Source organism: Protomyctophum bolini (assembly GCF_963924005.1).
Source record: "Protomyctophum bolini genome assembly, chromosome: 10".
Lineage (NCBI taxonomy): Eukaryota > Metazoa > Chordata > Actinopteri > Myctophiformes > Myctophidae > Protomyctophum > Protomyctophum bolini.
In genome coordinates, this window is record NC_137871.1 from 29622510 (window position 1) to 29628629 (window position 6120).

Here is a 6120-nt window from a genome sequence, read left to right on the forward strand (position 1 = left end):
CTTAATTGTTAGTGAAATAACCTACTATTTGAATGTGCCCCCCAAATGTCCAAAATTACAATCTCACCTGTGGGCTTGTTACACCACCTGTCTCTGTCCTGTTGGGAGAGTGTTTGCACTTCTTTCTCCTAATAAAAAGATACACAATGTTTTATAGACAGAGGGGCAATACAATCCAAAGTAAACACTAACTTCTTTGTGAAGGTGGGATTTGTCATGTTGTAGCCTATGTCCTACGCGTCAATGGTTAATTGCAGTGTAAGCTCACCTAATTACACTATTTGCAAAACCTCCTTATATGTTCATTTAAATTTGAGGCATTTTGCAATAGGTTTCTCACTAGCTACAGTAAAAATGAAATGGTTGACAATATCCATTCATGGCCTCTACAAGCACACACACACACACACACACACACACACACACACACACACACACACACACAAAATGTAGCTTAACTAGCTAACAGTAGCTAAACATAACATCACTGTTGCTTGTCATTGTTTTTTGGGCCAAACTGACACTACAGAGGTGGGAAAGACCATTCCACACAGTTGTTGATTGGCTAATATTGCTAATCAAGCCAGATCTAGTAAGCACTAAGCAGATCAGATGACATCCTGTACCTTCATAAATGAGAGCACATGGTTCAGAAACACATACCCCTTTATGCTTACACAACTTAGTCTTGCTAACAACATATATCTAACTATATTGATTGATTTAAATTAATATTATAAGGGAAAATCCCAATTATCCTTTACATTGGTAAACAATAAACATCCTTGTTTACAGTCAATGCTACCAACCACACCAACACACCAACTCTATATTAAGACAGAGCTTGATAGGAGAGGAAAGACTTGAATCAGAAACATGAGGCGATGTTTAGAGTATAGGCATACGAGTCCATTCTTGCAACATACCAGAGTATATTTAGAAGCTCTTATAGTGTTGTATAATTGGTGTCAGTCAACTGAAATTTCCAATTATCTGCAATGGGATGGCTGTTGGGGAGTTGTAAAGGATTGGTTGGTAAAGCTGGTCCTGTCTCTCTCTACCATGGACATTGGACAAGGCCCCTGACTCTCCCTATCTCATTCCCTAATTCCTCCATTTCCCTGAAGAATAGTGAGTGCAGTTGACCAATGATGTTCTGTTTGTATGTTCCACGACACAAGCATCTTAACACAAAAATGTAAACATCTGGCAAACATTTAGACAAGCCCTGGGGGTGGGGTGGTTTGTTATGAACTATTTTGTTTGTACAGTAGCATGTATGCCACTCAAAAGTGACATAACAAAAAGCTTATTCCTGTGATGTAACAGTTTCAGTCAGTATTTGTGAATATGAACAAGTTCCCAAAGCAAGAAATACAAAGAAAACCTCTAATCTGTGTTTTCGCTCAGTGTCACCCAAGGACTCACAGTCACAGAATACTTAGTTGTAGGCTAATAGCCTTCACTTACAAATTCCTAGACCTAGCAGACCTAGTTTGAAATATGGCCAACATTCCCAAATTTGCCCAACCACATCCCCAGCAAAAGTTCAGCTTCAGCAGTTTGCAAGACAAAGTTAGACATATAGACACTAGACAGGCTTCTGCAATTCATTAATCACACAAGATTCTATCTAGAGGCCGCTAATAATTTAAAAGACCTTCAACACTAGACTGTCCCATTCATTGTAAAAGAAAGAACACACTGAACAATCAGCACGCAAGCACACACACACACACACACACACACACACACACACACACACACACACACACAAAATAAGCGCGCGCGCATGTCACATGCCATCCGTGGTGCCGGACAGAACAGGGTGAGATGGTAGCAGACCGACCGAACCACTGGCAGTCTGGCTCTGGCACGTCTGCGTGTCTTTATCTGACTCACATCAGAGGACAGAGGTTCTGCTACTGCCTACTAGTCAACTGGCAACGCCAACCTTGGTAAAATAGGCACAATTCGCATTCTTAAAATGCAATTCAAAGAATTTCAAACTCAGCCGTCAAGTAGGCTAATTACCAGACAGTTTTTAAAAGCTTGTGGAAAATAAATTAAATGTTTAACCTGAAGAACACCCCCGAGTGGGCATGCCAGGCTACATGCAAAAGAGACGAATTCTCAATGTGTTTTTACTGGTTAAATAAAGGTAAATGTTGATTTCCAACATACTAAAGCAAAAGGTAAACTCCATTCCGCATACGCATTACGCATGGCTAAATAAAAACAGCAATACTCTGCATTGTGTGGACTGCACTTACCTAAATGATCAGCAATATTGTAATTCCTTTAACAAATGCAAACTGCCGTCCTGACGAAACTCGTCGGCAAACTCGGCATTGTAGCAGCTGGTAGTGATTGATAGGTAATCCTTCGACCTTTTTTTTTTTTTTTTACCTACGGTGCGAGTCGAGATGTGTACATTTCCATGCAAACACTGTCCGGCTGCCCTCCACTTTTCATGTTTGTTGTCTGTGACAGAAAGGTTGCACTTTCTTTTCCCCGGCCAGCAGTGAGAGAGCTGATGCATGGGGAATTCCTAGTCAGTCACATTTTCCCTGAGAAATGATTGGCCAGCCCAAGAGTTTCACTGGAACTGGGAGGCGAGAACAGAAAAGTCAGGACAACCAACATGACTTCATCATATTAAGTAATGAGTCATGACGCAGGTAATCTGTTGACAGTTCCACACACTTCCACACACAACTTCCACAGGCCACAGCGCAAATATAGGCGATTTACAAGCTCTAGCTAGTAGCTCCCAATGCATTCCATTGCAAAAAGTGATGCGCTTTTATTCTCGTTTTCTCGATATATATCATGTAGCCTACGATATATTTTGTAATGTTTTTTTTGTTTTCACGCCTAAATTAGGGAAGCCAGAAATTAGAACGGTTGTTTACAGTTTCATCCAAGTATAACGTCGCGTCACCACTCACCAGACTTCTATTACAGTTGTCCACATAGCCTACCATTTATCCAAACCAAGTAGTATTCCCGGCAGTGGAGCCGTAGCCGTGGTATGCTCCTCGGCGAAAGCGAAAGTTTGTGGCCGTCTCTGCTCTCTGCCCGCCGGGTGGCGCCTCTGGATTGGGATCGAACCGCCGAGTGAGATTTGGTAGTTGTGTCCCCACATTGTTATTGGCTATTAGTTTTTACACGTTTTATATTTTAAATAAAATCTTATATTACAGAATGATTAGCTTGTTAAAGTCTGACTCTGAACCACCTGTTGTGTTTTGAGCACTTAAAAGTTATGTTCCCATACCGGGAGTCGAACCCGGGCCGCCTGGGTGAAAACCAGGAATCCTAACCGCTAGACCATATGGGAATGAAGCCATGCAGCGATATATTCTTATCATTCAATTCATACTCATGATGTTAATCTCGTCTTGATTTGTAGGCTATATAATTACATTTCTAAAAAACATGAGGAATATGTGCAATGCGTAAACAATGTATACATTCTATGCAGCAGTGCATGATACGATAGCTGTCAGACTCATTAGCCATACCCGCCATGGCCATACAGTACCTGGCAAGTGGCAACTAACCACCATCTGTGGAGAAAACGTTGAGAAGCGAACATTCTTCGCCTCTTCATGTGCTCAACAATAATACAATATTAGTAACATATTAGTGCAACAAACCATGTGCAACCTAGCCTGATTATCAGACTGTAGCTTTCTTGAAGCAAGAGATGCAGTCCACTCAGAGAGTGGGCGGGCTCTTTGGGCTGGATCCAGGCTATGTGCAACCCAGATTCGGTACAAAGGGACTAAATTATTTTCGTGTGGAACGCCCTACCAACAGTCATTAAGACATGCGAATCCCTTGACTCCTTCAAATCCGCTCTCAAAGGTCACCTACGGACGGCTGCAACTCGAAACTGGCCCCCGTAAAATCTGAATTCCCCACCCACCTATTGTGTTTGTGAATCAGTGGACCATGACACAGCTTAAACAGAACTCTTCTTCACAAACTCGGAGTGCAGCAACATCACACACATCATGTTGTATGAGACTGAAGTAGTCGATCCCAGATAATCCCTCCAATCATCAGCAACACAGGAATATGCAACGAGTGCAGCACAATCAAACAGCTGTCAGTGAGACATAACACCACCCCTTTCTCCCCTTTTTCCCCATTTTTACCTCCATGATTTCATGTTTTTGGCTAGATAGTAGTGTATATTTGTAGGCCATGTCATGTTAGTGTCGAAATCAGATATAGTCATCGGTTATTATAAACATTGTTCCAATTAATGCTGTTCATTCCCTGTTTCCCCCTGTAGAATCTAAACTCACAGGTGGCTACAGAGCCCTTGGCATGGCAGCTCTTGGTCTGGGCAAAAAAGCTCAGGAGGTTCTCATATGGTACACAGAAAAAATCAGTGAGTGTGTCGATCATCACAGCTACTGCAGTAATATCCTCTGAATGGTACCAAGACCAGACCAACACATGAATTCAGGGGTTGAATCATGCATCTGTACATCATTGTTTATATATCGTTATGCTTTGTTAATCTGAAAGGGAAAAAGAACATGCATTTTCAGATTTCCATTTTTCACAATTTTCATTTGATATTTCAGGTCTAGAATCTAGATACTGTTGAAGTTACAGTTATGCATTATGATAAGTGACTATGTAATATTATGTTACATATGGGTTAACTAGTCTTGCATAGCCAGATGACCATGTAGATGACGGTCTACGCCTATGTCTAGGGACCTCTAAATTAAATTAGGCCCACGCTAGCCTGACACTGAATTTTCATCTCGTTTCACTTATTTTTTTAATGGTAGCGATTCAGGGCTGGAGCCAGGCTAGGCCCACCCACCTCCAATACGAAGGAATGCCTCTAACATCTTTGCATTAGTTTCTGTGAAGTCATTTTTTTTTTTACATTTCCAAAATATTTCCACACAGTTTTAGCCAATTCAATGAATTTAGATCTGTTCTCTGATCTGATCATCTGGTTATGCGAGACTATGGGTCAACAGTTTTTTTCCAATTCCAAAGTGCATCAAATAAAGCAACATTCCAATCACCAGTGCACACCATTTGAAAAGAAAACCGTGATTTTATACGTAATAAACACACAAACACACAAACACACACACACACACACACACACACACACGCACACGCACACGCACACGCACACACACACACACACACACACACACAAAACATATATATATATATTTACTATACTTTGAAAACACATTTTAAAACAACCTATAACAAGCATACTACATTTTATGACATTTGACATTGAACAATGAAAGTTGAGATCCTGTGTGTTTTGAACAGTAGCTTCAGTACAGACAGACCCTATTTATGAAGGTGGTGAGGTGATGTGAGGGGACATAATACAATCCTCTTAATGTATCAATTTTTGTAATCCGAAGGTGTATAAATGTACCCATTTGGATACATTGTACACATTACACACTCAGTACACAATTACTGATAGGTTTTGGTAGAACACGAGTGCCCTCTCCTGGCCATCAAGAGTATCTACATATCTACATACAAAACTCTGGACTTTTGACAAACCAATTACAATAGTCGACTGTAACCGTTTTTGACGAGTCTCCACCGGTACATTACTGTTTGCAGGGACGTGATAGACGCATACGATTGGTCCAAAGTAACGAATCAAATATGCAGGCGTCGCGCGCAGTGCATTGTGGGTGAGTTGTAGACGAATACATAAGTAAATATAGCGTAGATTACATTAAAAGGACAATAATTATGGTCAATGCTTTTGCTAAGATAACCAATATAACAGGTAATATGATTAATGCTCGCGTCTTGAATTGTAATTAAATCGTAATGGGACCCATAAAAGATAGTGTCTTGGAGAATAGGACCTATAATTAGATGGGTCGGAAGCTCGTCAACTGTGTTGTATGAAAGGAGAGAAGGTTAGCACTCCCCTTGACAAGGATGGAAGAGGTCCTAGTGGCCTTCAACACATATACGGTTAAGGCATTGCCACCTACTTCGTGGCATCTCTAACCAAGTTTTTTGGTTAATAGTGGTTTTGATTGATTGATTGAAATCTTTATTAACAGTTTGCAGAATTACAGTACATTTCAA

At 40.8% G+C, this 6120-nt stretch overlaps 1 protein-coding gene across 4 annotated transcripts in view; it reads right to left on the reverse strand.

Moving 5' to 3' along the window:
* The window catches only part of elf1 (E74-like ETS transcription factor 1), a 56766-nt gene extending 53006 nt beyond the window's left edge, over positions 1 to 3760 (reverse strand). Inside the window, exons 1-3 of one of the 4 annotated variants that reach the window (XM_080773887.1) lie at positions 3548 to 3760; positions 2985 to 3097; positions 68 to 128 (exon numbers count right to left, since the gene is read on the reverse strand). The gene's annotated coding sequence lies outside the window, so the exon portion shown is untranslated. Of the gene's footprint in view, positions 1 to 67; positions 129 to 2273; positions 2881 to 2984; positions 3098 to 3547 lie in introns of those variants that run through there. The other 3 variants (XM_080773886.1, XM_080773888.1, XM_080773889.1) reach the window with 3 other exon arrangements.
* Between the last annotated feature and the right edge of the window lie 2360 nt (positions 3761 to 6120).